Raw genomic sequence first — 17725 nt, forward strand, 5'->3', positions numbered from 1 at the left:
TTAATTTTAGAGAACATTTATATAGATGTATTTTATATTTTTATATGTACATTTACATATACTGTTACAATTAAAATTATCTTGAGAGACTGATTTTTGGGTAAGAATATACATTTCTGGATTATATCAGATTTATGGGTTAGGCCAGCATCATAACCGATAAAGTAACATGGGGTCTCCAGGGCTCTTTCTCGGGACCAGGGATGACCCACCCAAGCTTGTGAGTCAGGCAGCCTAAAACATGGATTTTTAGGAGCTCATTAGTCACCCCTTCCTTGACTATTTCCAGACATCTTTAATTGGTGACAGCTAATTTAAGAGGAGGTCCATCCACCTAGCCATCCTCCACCATCCCCATAGGTGAACAGGGCATGCACACTAGAAAAATATCATTGCAGAACTTTCCCATTGCATGTTTGCCAAGAGTCTTTGTGAAAGGACCACATTCCTCAGGACAAAGAGAAAGCAAAAATCTATAGACCAAATGCTGCCAGGCCTGGCTCAGGAATTCTCCCTAATATACAGGAATTGATTTGGGGCCTTTATTATCCAAGACCCTGATATAAAAATAATACAGTATGTGAAAAATAAAATTTCTAACAATGTACATATAAATATATATAATATACAATGCACATATATTACACATATAAATTCTAACAAAGTACATATAAATATGTATATAATATACATGCATATGTTACACATATAAATTCTAATGATGTACACATAACTATTTGTTATATATAATACACATATTATATATAAGAATTCTAACAATGCACATATAACTATATATAATATAATATATTCTAAGTGAACATGTAAGCTTATATAATACACAAATGTTATATATACAATTCTAATAATGTACATATAAACATATAATATATAACACACATATATAAATTCTAAGAATGTACACACAAATATATTTTATATGCTACATTATATTTACTGTGTATATTATATATAAATTTAAACAATTAACATATTTAAATATGTAGTATAGATTAGAAATGTCTATATAAAAACAAATTCTAATAATGTATATAACAATGTACAATGTATATTTACAGACATAGATTTATGTATACACTTGTATAAATGCTGACACATGTGTGTATTACATCCACACATATCTATATCCATGCATATCCACACATGCAAACATAAATATAAAAATGGTTCCATACCACACGTATTTGATATTCACATTATACAAATAGATCTGATGTATACATACATATATTTATAAATGCTCACCCATAATATGTTACACATAAACATGAATACAAATAAACACATCAACAAATATATAAAGATCCACAAATGAACATGTATCTTATACATATGTATATAATATGTATGAAGATACAGATATTTTCAAATTCCAAGATGTAATGCATTGATATTTCATATATATACACACAGACAAACACACATGCATACATGTTCATAAACATGCACATGCTATATTACACATGCACACACATACACATTATATGTCTGATACTGACACCAATAAATATTCAACACAATATATATGTATATTACAATAATCTGTAAATGTATTACACCTATAAAAATATACATATATTTAGAAATACCAAGCTATAACATATATATTTATATATGTACACAAATATACTCAATGTTGCATGTATTTATAAATGCTCATCTAATATATTTCACATATACCTACACATATATTTAGTATATACACCTAGATACATATATCTATAAATGTTCACATATAATATCTGTTTATTACAATATATCTATACAAATATTTAACACAAACACATGAATTTACAAATATTAAGATACAACATCTGTATTTTTGTGTGCATATGCAAATATATTTCATATATATGCATATAGTTATAAATGTTCATACTATATTACATATATTACATATAGATAGAACATACTTACCTAGATTCATCTATAAATGCTCACAAACAATAAACATACAATACATTTACATATATATTGAACACATATATAGACATAAATGCTTGCACTATATGTATTTATGGATAAACATACATATATAGATTTGACACACCTAAATGTAGAGATATTTATAAATGTGCCCACATCTATGTACATATATTAAATAAATAAAATCTAAAATCTACACCTAATATCTACATTTATTTATGATCTGGACCTATCATTTCATAGTCGTAAAGTCGAGGACATTTTTCTCTATCAGTACCAGGGAGGCACATTTTTCTTTATCTTCTAGCCTTAGAGAGTTGCCTTGGGCCATTGAAAGTTTAGGTGACTTGCCCAAGGTCACATAGTTAGGATGTGTCAGAAGAAGGACTTGGAGTCTTCTTGACCCCAAGAACAGATGTTCTACTTTATACATTCATTTATATACACACCCACATATATTTTTAATATATTCCTTCCTCCTTTCCCCCCAACATATATGCTGTAACAACTGAAATTCCTGAGAGGCAGTATGTCTTGATTGTAAAATAATTTATTAATGGACCAGTCAAGACATCCTAATCTGGTCAAAAGATATTCTCAATAAATCCAAGACCCTGAAATCCCTGGCCCAGGTACCTATAGACACCTTTGGGAGCTCATTATTCAGCTCATCCCTTGAACATCCCAAGAGATCTCTAATTGGTTAATAGTTAATTCGAAGATGGTCCATCAAATTCTCAGCCCTTCCCCGTAAACTGACAGGTAATGGTTGTTAAGGCTGTCATGTAGGCAGGAAAAGAATCCTTGTAAAACTTTCCTGTTAGCCAGATTTTGTGAAAGGAACACATTTCTTTGAATTCCTAAGAAGAAAGAAAATGCACAAATCATAGACTGGATGGTACCAAGACCTTGGCACAGGAATCCTCTAATAAATAAGAAATGATCAGGGCTTTTCTAATCTAGAGCCTGATGGAGTAATTAATACAATATATGAAAAATAAATTCTCCCAATGCATTTTATATGAGAGGTAGCTTGAGTTCAAGTCCCACCCTCTGACATGAACTGGCTGTGTGACCCCAGGCGAGTCAATTAAAATCTCAGGGCCCCCAGGCAATTCTCAAAGACTCCAAATTATAGAGCTAGTGTGAATCTGCTTTGGTAAAGGAACTCTTCTGAGAATTCCTTATAGCAACGAAATCACAAGTCCAGTCCTGCCCCATTTATTTGCACATATGTTTTATGATGAAAATAGACTATAGAATGACTATGTTAAACATGGCCCTAAATATGGAAAGTGTTGCAGGAGATTAAGGAGGGGAGAAAGTATTATCAACTGAGATAGTCTAGAAAGACTTTCTGGGGGAGGGCCATTCAAGGCCTGGGGCTTTGGTATTTTGGTTCTTCTAGATGGATCTAGTGCACTTGTGTTACATCAAATATTGGTGTATTAAACATGTAAATTCATTTCTTTTTTTCTTTTTCTTTTTTTTAAACCCTTACCTTCTTAGTATCAATTCTTTTTTTTTTTTTAAACCTTTACCTTTCATCTTAGAATTAATACTGTATATTGGTTCTAAGGCAGAAGGGCAATAAGGTCTAGAAGGTGGGGGTTAAGTGACTTGCCTAGGGTCACACAGCTAGGAAGTATGGGGAAGTCAGATTTTAACTAAGGACCTTCTCTCTCCAGGCTGGTGCTCTATCCACTGTGCTCCCTAGCTGCCCCATTTAAATTGCCTTTAGTATGTATTTGTTGAACACTGTTCATCATCGTCATAGGTGCCATCTAGGTTAAAAAGTGCTATCTAAGTAGGAGTAATTATCATCAGCTTTATTAATTGTATTAAAGAATGACCTGATCTCAAAGAACTCACCATCTAATCAGTAAATAAGAGCTTACTTTATAGATAGGAAAATGAGTTATGGAGAAGGTCATTAACACAAACGAGGTCATACAATGTTGTTGTTGTTTGTCCTTTATTTTCAAAGAGGACCAGTGACATCATGGGGTGATGACTTACTCATGAATTGGATCTGAGTGAGGCAGAGTTGACCAGAATTGTTGGTCTCACCCCCTTTTCCAGTCAACAAAGACCAATGGCAAGAGAAAAGTCAGGGTGACTGGTGATGACCCAGGATGACCTTGGCAGTGATAATAAATCAAAAAATAAAATAAATTAATCTGAGGGAGAAACTCATTACCAAGGAGACATCAAGGGGGAACATCCTGGAGGAAGTGGCATCTGAATTAGGCTTTAAAGGATGGGAAATCCCTAGCCTGGAACAAGTTTCTTGTGTAGAGCTTTAGGGGACCAGAAAGAAAACAATCTTAAACAATTAAATATGATTATTAAAATTTAAAAAAAAACAAAGGATGGGAAAGAATTTAACAGAGGAAAAGGGAAGGGAGGATATTCAGGAGGAAGGGACAAGGAGAAGAAAGGCTTTGAGGCAGAAGGGTACAGGATATGTTCAAATTTGGCAAGGAATATTCCATTTTGGAATTCCATTGTTGTTGAATCATTTCAGTTGTGTCCGACTCCTCATGACTCCATTTGGGGTTTTCTTGGCAAAGCTCCTAGAGTGGTTTGACATTTCCTTCTGTGGCTCATTTTATAGATAGGGAAGTGAGGCCAATAAGGTTAAGTGACTTGCTCAGGGTCATACAGCTAGTGTTTGAAGTTGGATTTGAACTCAGGAAGCTGTTTTCTTGGCAAAAATACTAGAGTGGTTTGCTGTTTCCTTCTGCAGCTCATTTTACAGATGGGAGAACTGAGGCCAACAAAGTTAAGTAATTTGTCCAGAGTCACACAGCTAGTAAGTGTCTAAGGCTGGATTTGAACTCAGGAAAATGATTTTTCCTGAGTTCAAATCTGGCCTCAAACACTAACTGTGTGACCTTGGGCATTTAACTTCTTTGCTCTTTATCCATTGTGCCACCTAGCAGCCCTTTTGGATTCTACTTATGAAATGAGTACATGGAGGGAATAACAGAAGTCTGGAATGCTAAGGTAGAACCAGACAGTGGAAGACCTTGAATGCTAGGCAAAGAAGTTTGAACTTTACAAGGAAACAATGAAGACTTTTTTTTCCCCTTTTTATTGAAGACTTTTGAGCAGAGGAATAACATCTCTTACTTAAGACATATTTCCTGCCCTTAAGGAGCTTACATCTTTAGAAGGTTAAATGCCCAAGTGGGAGATAATACTACTGCTATTAATAGCAAGCATTTATACAGTACTTTAAGGTTCGCAAAGTAATATTTTTCAGCAATAATTTATTTTTTCCTCCAGTTATATGTAGAAACAATATTTAACATTCATTTTCTTATGTTTTTGAGTTCCAAATTCTCGCCCTCCTTTCCTTTCTTCCCTCCTTGACACAGTAAGCATTTTGATATACGTTACACATGTGCTTTTATGTAATACGTATATCTATATTCATCGTGTTGTAGAAGAAGACACATCACCAAAAAAGAAAGAAAAAACTATGAAGAAAATAGAGTAAAAAATGGTATGCTTGATCTGTATTCCAGACTCCCTCAGGTCTTTCTCTGCAGGTAGAGAGCATTTTTCATCATGAGTCCTTTGGAATTGTCTTGGATCATTGAATTGCTGAGAATATCCAAATCATTCACTGTTGACCACCAAACAGTATTGTTGCTACTGTATACAATGTTGTCCTGGTTCTGTTTACTTTACTCTGCATCAGTTTACACAAAACTTTCCAGGTTTTTCTGAAATTGTCCCGTTTATCATTTCTTTTAGTACAATAATATTCCATTACAATCCTATGCCACAATTTGTTCAACCATTCCCCAGGTGATGGGCATCTCCTCAATTTCCAACTCCTTTTGCAAAGCAATTTACATCTGTTATCTCATTTCATCCTCACAGCAACTTTGTGAGGTAGATACTGGTTTTATCCTCGTTTTACAGATGAGGGAGCTGAATCTGAGGGAGGTTACTTGACTTTGCTCAGATAGTCAGAGAATAATGGTACGTAGAGCTCAGAGGAGGGAGAGAGCATGGTGGACTGAGTGTTAAGGGAAGTTTTCATGGGAAGGGAGGGACATGAGTTGACCTCCAAACAATGGGTAGGATCTACTTAAGCAGAGAAGTGTAGAGAGCATAATAAGAAAGGGATCTGCATGAATGTAAAAAACCACCAGAGGTTGTAATAGGCAGAGAGTGGACAGAATAGTGAAGGAGCTTTTCTGAATGAATTTCAAGCTTTCTTTGAGGACTGAGGCTAGTAAAAGAGAGTAGTTAGGGAGGGGTCCAAGGGCTTGCTGGAGTTGGCTCAAACTAGTTCTTGGGCTGATTGTTAAATTTCCAATGTGAGCATTTACGCCTTGGAAATCAGCAAATACTTTAAATAAGGGATCGTTTTATTGTTCTGTTGATTGTCTAGATTTAAGAAAACGATGGAGAAAATGTTAATGGTACAGATTAAACTTAAAAGTGTGTCCTGTGCACAACCTTTGTTCACTCAAGCTGGTTGTTAAACATTTACCAATATATCTTTGGTGCAGTCTGATGGTGAAAGCATTTGACCAACCAACTGGATTCTAGCTCTATTTCTGTAGAAATTTATAGACAACTATAAAGACATAGCTGTCTATAGACATATAAATAGATATCTACAAACAGGTAACTATAGATGGATATAGAGATATATCTATAGGCATAGATCTATAGCTATTGATAGATATCTACAAATATATAGACATATATTTGCAAACATAAATATAGAGATATAGTGATAGATTTCTTTTTCTATATAGATATTTATCTCTTTCAATAGATATTTATAGACAGATATAGATATTTATAAGCATATAGATACAAATATGTAGGCATAGAGAATGAAAGTCCTGGGTTCAAATCTAGCCTCAGATACTTTTCCTACTTGTGTGACCCTGGGCAAGTCACTTAATCCTCATTGCCTAGCCCTTACTGCTCTTCTGCCTTGGAACCAGTACAAAGTATTGATTCTAAGATAGAAGGTAAGAGTTTAAAAAAATTATTTTCAGTTTCAAATTCTCTCTTTCCTTCCTCTCTTCCGGTCTCTGTGAAGAGAAGAAAAATAAAAATCACTACAAATATGTATTGACATGCAAAGCAAATTTCTGCATTAGCCATGCACAAAAATGACGTTTTGATGAATCTAGCAGGATTACTTAGAGGTGGGAGAGATCCAAGAAAGGGAGCCCAGAAAAACCACTGTACTCGAAGCTGGAAAAACTGGATTTTCATGGCATAATGTAGAAGACTGACATTGGAGACAGGAAGTCCAGTTCAAGTCCTGCCTCTGACATATATGGGTTTGGGTGACCCTAACAAGCCCCGTAATCTCTTGGTGCTCTGGACACTTTTCTGTAGGTGGCAGAGAAAAGAACCGATCTGTATTGATAGAGTGAATTTCCTCCCTGAGGAGCAACCTTTATCAATGAAATCCCAGCTCTGCTCCCTATCACTAGAGCCCCAAGAGCTAGGTTTGAATCCTTAGTGGCCAGGCTTGCACATTTCCTCACTGTGGGCAAGTCACTTAGCTCCTCAGGGTCGCTGCTTCCTTCTCTGTTAGAATTAAGTGATTAGAGTAAGGCCCTTTTCAGCCATGACATCCTGTGATTCTGTGATCAGATCAGTCTGTGCTTGGGTGAGGTCAGCCTGAACCTTTCAGTTCCCCAAACACCTACATATCCTGGACTGAAAGACTTATTTCAACACAACGCATGCTTAGAAGAGCCACTTACCAAGGCTGCTCCTCTCAAACACTAACCAATAAGAGGAAATGCCCCAGGATTGCTAGAAGGCAGAAATGATCCTAGTTCCTCCTGTGAGGGTCATCCCGGCATACCTGGAGCACTCAGGACTTTTGACCTGCCATCTAGTGGCCATGGAGCATGGATCATACGGACCATATTGTAATTTTCCATCTTTTCCTAAACTGGTATTTAAGACGGGAGTGAAAGCAGCCTGTTTTCCCTTTGACAACTTGGGTAACCGAGACCCAGAGAGATCACCTGATTTGTCTAAGAAAAAACAGCTAGTACTCTTCCTTAGGAGTGTGCCCACTTCCTGATCCTACGAGATCAGGTGGAAGCCTAAATTGTATTTCATTTTGCTTCTTCCAAACAGGGAAGTCAGGAGGCTCAAGTTTTCCTGCTGACCCTTCCTGTGACATTGGGCATGGCTCTATTTAAATCACTTTGCCTCCCAGGGTCTCTGCTTCCTCATCTGTGAAATGGAACTAGTCATCCCCTGTGTTTCCTGAGCTCACGGGCTTGGTATGAAACCAAATAACATAATGAATGTCTATTCTTGGGAGATAAAGATTATTTATTATTAGGCTTTGAATATTTAGGTTTGGGATAGGACCACGTCTAGTTATCTGATGGTTTATATTTAGAATCTTAGGATGACTAAGGAGGGAACTGAGGCCCATAGGGGTTAAATGACTTGACAGAGGTCACACGACTGATTAGGAGAATTAGAAGCAGAGGAAGATCAACAGTATGGTAAATGGTGCTTCCAAGAGATGAATTATTTAATTATTTATTCATTTAAAATATTTATTTTTTATATAGTATATTTTAAAATTTATTTAAAAATCCTTACCTTCCTTCTTAGAATCAATACTGTCTCGTATATTGGTTTCAAAGCAGAAGAGCAGTAAGGGCTAGGCAATGGGGGTTAGTGACTTGTCCAGGGTCACACAGCCAGGAAGTATCTGAGACCAGATTTGGACCCAGGACCTCCTGTCTCTAGGTCTGGCTCTCAATCCACTGAGCCACCCAACTGTTCTATATTTGTTTATTTATGAATCAGAAGGTTGGGATTTCAATTTAGCCTCTGAGACTTATTTGATGGGCAAATTATTTACATTTTCTTTTGCTGATAACACATTCCAAACCTCCCTCCACTTCTCCCCAAAGGTTTGCTGTTGGGAAGGCACTATGTAAAACTGAAGAGGTAAAGAGAAAAGGTAAAGAGGTAAAGTGTTCATTATGAACCTGACTCACAGAGCTCTCCATGAGTATCATAATATATGGTCATGCCATTTAGTCAGAAATCAGGTAGTGTGGGGCTGTGGGAAGAATACTCCATTTGGAGCCAGAAGATGGTTTCCAATCTGGGCTCTTCCTTACTCGGCTCGTAACTTCAGGAAAGTCACTTGACTTCTCATTTCTTCAGTGTCTCTTTCTGTCAAAGAAGAGGGTAGATCAGATGACATCCAGGCTCTTTTCCCATCTACAGACCTCTGATCTTCAGGGGGCATCCACTTAATTGGATCCAAGTGATGTACTGAACAGCATTGAATGCTTTTATTGGGACACCTCCGAGTGCCCACTGTGGTGATGGGGCAGCTGGGGAAAAAATGCTCTAATTCTTATATTTAATTAGAATAGGGTTTAAGAGCACATGGAGTTTGGAAGATGCTGGGCTCTTGCAGAGGCAATTAGAGCATTCCTTTCATTAAGTTGCTGAGCTGTGTATGAGCCCAATTTGTTTTGTACAGGACAGGGCCAACTAAACTATTTTTATAGACATACAAGCCCATCACAGCCCGGTAATTACCGAGCCATTAAGGCGTAGACCTGTTTACCTTTTCCTAGGATTCTTTAGGGTTCATTTGTTCCCTGTTATCTTGGAAAAGGCCAACACGCCTTTCTGCCTAGAGGGATGCTCATTTCAGCTGATTCTCTTGGACCCTCTTAGAGGATTCAAAGCATGTGATGAAAACTGTACCTGACTGAAGGACCAGCTATGATTTCCACTACAGATGGGGACCAGAGGGATGATTAGGAGTCAGGTTCCCCCACCCCCACCCCGACTCCCAGACGTCTCCTTTAGTTCTACAGGGAAATTGTATCAGGAGGCATCTTGGCTAGAATTGGAAGAAGAGCCTCTTGGCTGTGCGCTTTAGGTTTAATGTCCTGGGGCTGAGGGTCCAAGGTACCTAAGAAACCGTTAAGAAGGGGAAACAGGGGATGCTAGCTAGCCCAGCGCATAGGATCCCGGGCTTGGAGTCAGGAGGTCCTGGGTTCAAATCTGGCCTCAGACACTTCCTAGCTGTGTGATCCTGGGCAAGTCACTTAATCTCAATTGCCTAGCCCTTACTGCTCTTCTGTTATAGAGCTGATACTAAGACAGGACAAAAGGCTGGAGAGGAGGGAAAGTATCACTGGTTCTATTTCATACATTTTGCTTTATAGAATCATAGACTATAAACTATTATGGCCAGAGGTTCTAACACCCACCCCCTCATTTTACATTTTATAAACTGAAGCACAGAGACAGATAGTAATAGGCCCAAAATCACATAGCAAATTAGTGGCAGAACTGGGACTCAGACCCAGGCCTCATAATTCCAAGAATCTAATGTGTTTTTTTTTCACTTCTCTTGCTATGGTCTCAATGATTCTACCTTTTAAATACACATCTAGTCAAGTTCTCAGTTTTCTACATGTAAATTATCTGGTTTGGGGCATTTTGACTTATACAAAGATACATAATATAACATATAATAGTATATTATAATAATATAGTATATAGTAATGTGTTATTCTATGTGCATGTATACATATAAACTCTAGGTTATCTACATGCATCTTTTTTGCATATCTCCATAAGTAGATATAATAGCATAGTAATATGTTAGTATATATGTATATAAATCTATATGTACACACACATGCATACACACACACACACATATATTATAGGTACAGCTAGGTGGCCCAGTGAATAGAGAACTGGCCTGGGAGTCAAGAGGACCTGAGTTCAAATCTGTCCTCAGATACTCATTAGCCATGTGACCTTGGGCAAGTCACTTAACCTTGTTTGCCTCAGTTTCCTTGTCTGGAAAATGAGCTGGAGAAGGAATGGCAAGTGATTCCACTCCACTATCTTTGCCAAGAAAACCCCAAATGGAGTCATGAAGAGTTGGACATGACTGAAATGGCCCAATAAAAACATCAAAATATATATAGGCAATAGAAGGTGGCAGTGCTGGTGTCTGAGGAGAGGCGGCTGAAGAGGGGCAGGGCGGGGAGGGGGAAGCGATGATGATGATGATGATGATGATGATGATGATGATGGCTGCGGAAAAAGGGCCAGGGTCCCGGGGGCTGCGATGGCAGTGGGAAAGCAGAGGCGCTGGCGGCTTTGGAGGTGTGGTGCCACCAGGTGCAGCAGCTGGGTGGAACCGCCACTGTTTCGAGTGTGCCTAGCGTGGGGTCACATATGTGGACATCACCATGGGCAGCTTTGTCTGCACCTCCTGCTCTGGCCTCCTGTGAGTCTTTCAGTTGAGGAGGGGCTGCAGGCCTTTTTGCTGGGAGATCCGGGACGGCGAGGGCTTTTGGAGAAAGAAGAGACCTATGTGGGGGAACCTGGGGGCAGAGATGAGGAGCTTTGGGGTGAATAAGAGATCCAGAGAAGAGAGGAGTGCAGCCCAGGGAGAAGAAAGAAAGGGGAACTGAGTGAATGAACTGAATGATGTTTGCCGAACATTAACTAATAGGGGGAATATCCCTGTGTGAAGAACAGCCTTTGGTTAGTCTGGAGAGGTGACCTGAGGGCGAGGAGCCCCATTTCAAGGGAATTTGTATCAAGGGGTGGGAGACCCTATCAGGATTGGGTTATCGAATACTCAATCTTGAAGCAATTGTGGAAAGACAGGACCGTTAATGCGCTGCTGCTGGAAGTGTGAATTGGTCCAACCATTCTGGAAGGCAATTGGAAATTATGCTAAGAAAAAGAGACTAAAATACCCGTACCCTTTGACCCAGAAATTCCACCCTTAAGCACCATTAACTGACAAGATAAACTTTCAAAATATTCTGTTCTCTATTTGACCCCAAGGAGCTCAATGATGAAAAAGAAAGACCCTATTTCAAAATGCTTATAGCAGTGCTTTTTAAAAATATGTAATAGCAAAAAACTGGAAACAGAGTAGCTGCCTGTCTTTTGAGGAATAGCTAAAATAATTGTCACAAGTGAACATTATGTAATGAAAGATTACAGATGTAAAAAATGAATATGACAACAGAGAAGCATGAGAAGACTTACCTGAATTGAGAGAATCATGGGAAGACATAATGAACTGATGCAAAGCGAAGAAAAAGAAACCAGGAAAACATACACAGTGGCTATGACAATCAATGTAAATGGAAAGAACAACAAAAATCAAAACGATAGAAATTGAATGCTGTGAAAAAATGACCAAGCTTGGCTTCAAAGAAGAGATAAGAAAGCACCTTCATGCCTTTACTGAAGTGAGGGATCATGGTTGTGGAACCACTGTATAAACTGTCAGACTTAAAAAAAAATTTTTTTTTTGCAAAAAAAATAATATATATATATATACACATATATATATATGCAAACTCTTGGTTATCTCCATGTAAGCCATCTGCCTTTTAGGCATATCTACATGTGTCCATAAGGGTAGTAGAGTAATATATCAGTTATATTAGCTTATATATGGGTATATTTAGTCAAATTCTTGATTCCATGTAGGTTCTCTGCTTTTTGGGCATATCTACAGATACACATGCATAGATTGGTATATATATAATAAGCATACGTGGTGTATACAATAATAGTTTAAGAATACCTATTATTGCATATGCATATGCACTACCTGGTAGCTCTAAATCTGTGATCCTATTATCACAAGGACATATCAGCTCTTGGTTCTATTGTCAGCCCCCTGAGGACAGATGCCCCATTTATGGTTTTTTCCCCCTTCGATTATAGGGTGTAAGAGCTAGACCTGGGCTGAGCATAGTCAGTTCTTAAGTCATTCTTTCTTTTACAGTGATTTTGAGCAAAAACCCTTAATTTCTCTGGGTCTCTGTTTCCACAAATCTAAAAAAGAGGGGGCATCGTGAGCACTGGGCTTGGTTTCAAGAGACTCATGTTTGAATCCTGACTATGACACTTGCTAGTGTGAATTGGAGCAGGTGACTCCCATAAAAAAGAGAACCATCCTTGTGCTATCTTGTGTTTCATAGGGGAAATCTTTAAGGGGTCTGATCATCTGACTTGTTATTTATCCATAAAGAAGGAGAGTTCCCAGCCCAATTTAATGAGCTTCCCAGAAGACTAGACTTTGTGGGGAACACTTCATTGATCCTAATTCTCCTCGTGGCTTGTGGATCTTTATGTCTATGGATATCCTGTTAAGAGGACAACTCCTGGCAGAGTATTCTAAGTCTTAGGAATTTAGGCTAATCCAAGGTGAGCTGTTTGCTTTAGAGCTGACCCTTCATATCTCCTATGGTAGTTGTTCTCTGGGGGTCTCCTGAGCTTTCTGAGGGTCAGAGAGTTTAAACAATTTTTATAATAATATTTTTTAGTTATTTTTCAATCATGTCCAACTCTTCCTGACCTTGTTTGGGGTTTTCTTGGTAAAGATACTAGAGTAGTTTGCTATTTCTTTTTCCAGCTCATTTTCCAGATGAGAAAACTAGGGCCAATAAGGTTAAGTGACTTGCCCAGAGTCACACAGCTAGTAAGTGTCTGAGACTGGATTTGAACTCAGGAAGAGGAGTCCTCCTGACTCCAGCCCACTCTATCCATTGTGCCACCTACTTGCCTCAACAGAAACAATATTAAGAGGCTTTTAATTTCTAATAAAATAAAACAAGAACTACTAAACTCTACATAAGAATCCCCACAAACTGTCTATAAACTTAGAAAACCATATATTATCATCATCTATGTTCTATTGGACTTTTGTCTATTTCATGAAATATTTCCCAATGATAAAACGATGGTGAATCTTTTAGAGACTAAGTGCCCAAACCACAACCCTCATATGTCCCTTCCTCCTTACCCTAGACAGGGGAAGAAGGAAGTGCTCCCATTGGGCTGCTGGGCAGAGGGGCAGGCAATATGAGAAATTTCCTCATGTGCACATGGAGAGGGGGAGAGGAGGAGTCCCCTCCAGTATGCTCCAGCCATAAGTTCACCAATATGGCTCTAGAGTGCTGCCCTACACCATGTGTTTGGCACCTCTGTTTAAGTACATAAAGGGATCCTGAGACCAAAAATTTGAGGATCCTTTGCCTACAGGATAGTTTCAGGGACTGAAACTCCCTCCAAAATGAATTGGTTGTTCTTGGATTAAAGAATCATAGCTTCAGAACTAGAAAAACCTTACAGGCCATTGAGTCTAACCCCCTTATCTTATAGATGAGTTGATCACGGTTCACAGTCTTGAAATGAGAGGCTTAATGGAGTAGGGCAGTGATTCCCAAAGTGGGTGCCACTGCCCTCTGGTGGGTGCTGCAGCGATCTAGTGGGGTGGTGATGGCCACAGGTGCATTTATCTTTCCTATTAATTGCTATTAAAATTTTAAAAAATTAATTTCCAGGGCGCTAAGTAATATTTTTTCTGGAAAGGGGGAGGTAGGCCAAAAAAGTTTGGGAATCACTGGAGTAGGGAATAGAACATTGGACCTGGAGTCAAGAAGACCTGGGTATAAATTTTGCCTCAGATGTTTAAAAGCTTACAAGATACTGGGCAAATCACTTAGTCTTGTTAAGTCTCTGTTTCCTCATCTATAAAATAGGAAGTTGGTTTCTAAGGTCCTTTCCAGTTTTGACTATGATCTGATGATAAATGACTTGCCAAGTGGTACACAGACAGGAAGTGTTTGACGTAGGATTTTTCTTTTCAGCTACATCCTAGCTTTAAAATTTTTTTTCTCAATCACATGTATAAACATTTTTTTTAACATTCATTAAAAAAATATTTAAGTCCCAAATTCTCTCCCTCTCTCCCTTTCCTTTTCCTTGAGAAAGCAAACAATTTGATATAGGTTTTACATGTGCAGTCATGCAAAATATATTTACATATTTGATATGTTACAAAAGAAGACCCAGATGAACACCCCAAAAAAAGAAAAAAATTTAAAAAGTATGCTTTGATCTGTATTCAGACTCCATCAATTCTTTATCTGAAAACAGATGACATTTTTTATCATGAATGATTTGGGACTGTCATTGTTGACAATAGCTGTGATTCATAGTTGTTCACTGTACAATATTGCTGTTATTGTGTACAATGTTCTCCTGGTTCTGCTCTCTTCACTTTTAATCAGTTCATGTAAGTTTTCCCAGGCTTTTTTTTCTTTTCATTCTTTTTTTTCATTTTCTTTCTCAATTACATGTAAACAAAATTTTTAAACATTCTTTCAAAAAAATCTTTGATTTCTCTCCCTCCCTTCTTCTTTAGAAGGCAAACAATTTGATATAGATTATACATTTATATTGCAGAGCTTCCTGTCTAAATATCTAGGTACTTATCTAGTAGGCTATGCAGCCTCTTTACATAGAGGGCTTGGAAGGATGGATTTTTTTGTGGGAGGAGCCATCTTTCTCTCTCTCTCTCTCTCTCTCTCTCTCTCTCTCTCTCTCTCTTTTTTTAGAGAATAAAAATGAAAATAAATAAAAAATGAAAAAAAAAACACAAAAGACCTGTTCAGTCTTTTATGGCTCCTTTTTGCCCTGTTTTAGAAGTCCTGAGAGCACAACAGATCTCAAAGCAAACCTAGTTCATGCCAATGAAGAAGCCCATAGAAACTGCATGTCTTACCCAAAGGAACTTATGAGAAAGAATGCTATCCACATCCAGAGAAAGAACTGTGGAACAGAAATGCAGAAGAAAAACATATGATTAGTTATGTAGTTCGATATGGATATGATTAGGGTTTTGATGTTAAAAGATCACTCTACTGCAAATATGAATAACACAGTAATAGGTTTTGAACAATGATACATATATAACCCAATGGAACTGCTTGTCAGCTGGGGGGGGGGGAGAAAGAGTGAGGGGGCGGGAAATCATGAATCATGTAACCATGGAAAAATATTCTAAATAAAAAAAGGAAAAAAAAAAGAAACTGCATGTCTTTGTTCAAAGGCACCAAGAAGAGGTTGCCCAGTTGAATTGATTTTCTTTTTCTTGCTTTTCATGTCCTTTTATGAACACAGAACAGAAACTAGAAACCTAAGTAGACTTTTCAGGCTCAAGAGGTAGCAGTAGTTGGGAATGATGGAATATAGTGGAGAAATGTGAAGAAATTCTACGTGTTCTCCAATATGCTTCTAGAGGAAAGTTAGGGATGATTTCACCCTTGAACTCTCATCTCCTGGTTAGAGGAGGGGGGATTTCTTAGCTACCTGATTCTAGAATGTTGGCATATTGACTTTCTGACAGTGCTAAGTCTAGTTTCCCTTTGAGGGAAGTCCAAACAATGCTGTTATAGAATTAGGACTTTATGACCCTGGTAGAAATGTTATGGAATTAGGGCTTTATGGCCCTGGTAGAAATTAGGACTTTAAAACCCTGGTAGAGACTTTATGACTCATTGGAGAGGACAATTATATTGTGTACTGTGAGCCCTTTTATTTGTTTATTGGCTCCTCTGAGTCTTCTGTGTTGTCTATATTTTCTATTATAGGTGGGTGGGGAATAAAGACTATCCTGTATCCAGTATGCATTTATTATCCTGAGCATTTATATAGGATCTGAGGACTCTGTTACCCACATCTGTGGAAATCAAGACCTAAGCAATCTATATTTGGAGATTTTCCTAGAGTAAATTCTGAATTGAGGTAATAAATTACTCAACAGTTGCTCTTTTGGGGCTACTTATCCCTCAATATTCAATCCATTCTGTGGGAGGCCAGAGTTAAGGAGTCTCAGGCTTTGGGTTACATATTCATTCATTTTTGTAAAAACTCATACATTTACTTTGCCTCTTTTAAATGCAAGACTCTGTGCTAGCTGTTGTGGGTATATAGGTGACTAAGCCACAGTCTGATTGATTGATTGTTGATCAAATAATAATAGCAGCTAACATTTATATAGCACTTACTATGAGTCAGGCACTATGCTAAGTGACTTACAACACCTAGATGGAGACTTGGAGAAACAAAGGGAACTCCCTAACACTTCAACTCAAACTACTATATGATTGGTTTTTCCCTGTTGCCAAATCACTCACTTCTCCCTGACCTTCCTAGCTCTGTTAATGGTACCACTATCCTTCCATTCACTCAGACTTGAAAATAATTTTAAAAAATCCTTTCCTTCCATCTTAGAATCAATACTAAGTATCAGTTCCAAGGCAGAAGAGCAGTAAGGACTAGGAAAGTGGGGTTAAGTGATTTGTCCAGGATCACATAGCTAGGAAGTGTCTGGTCAGATTTTAATCCAGGACTCCCCATCTCCAGTCTTGGCTCTCAATCCAATGAGCTACCTAGCTGCCACTGAAAGTAGGTTTTGACTATTCTTTCTCCTTCAACTTCTTCATCTAACCAAGTCCCAGATCCTGTTGAGTTAATCTTTATAATATCTTTCACATTTCTACCCTGTTCTCCATTCACATTGTTACCATCTGAGCTCAGAACCTCAATCACCTCTTCCCTAAACTATTAAAATCCACTTTTTCAAAACACCTTCTAAGCTTACTTTTTGAAAAGTCTGAAGCCAAATGCAGCCCATGTCATAGCCTCTTATAATTTTTAAAATTTCTGAATTTAAAATTTTTAAAATTTTAATTTTTAAAATTTCTGAATTTTAAATTTAAATTTAATTTCAGAATGGGTCATTCTGAATTTGAACACCAGAAAAAGAATATTTCTATATTCACAGGAGAATGTAAAAAGAAGATTGCAAATAAAAGTGGAAATCTTCATTTCATACTACTTTTTTAAAAAGAAAAAAGTATATAATAAATTTCACATATTGCTTTCA

Source organism: Gracilinanus agilis, chromosome X, assembly GCF_016433145.1.
Source record: "Gracilinanus agilis isolate LMUSP501 chromosome X, AgileGrace, whole genome shotgun sequence".
NCBI classification, from domain to species: domain Eukaryota; kingdom Metazoa; phylum Chordata; class Mammalia; order Didelphimorphia; family Didelphidae; genus Gracilinanus; species Gracilinanus agilis.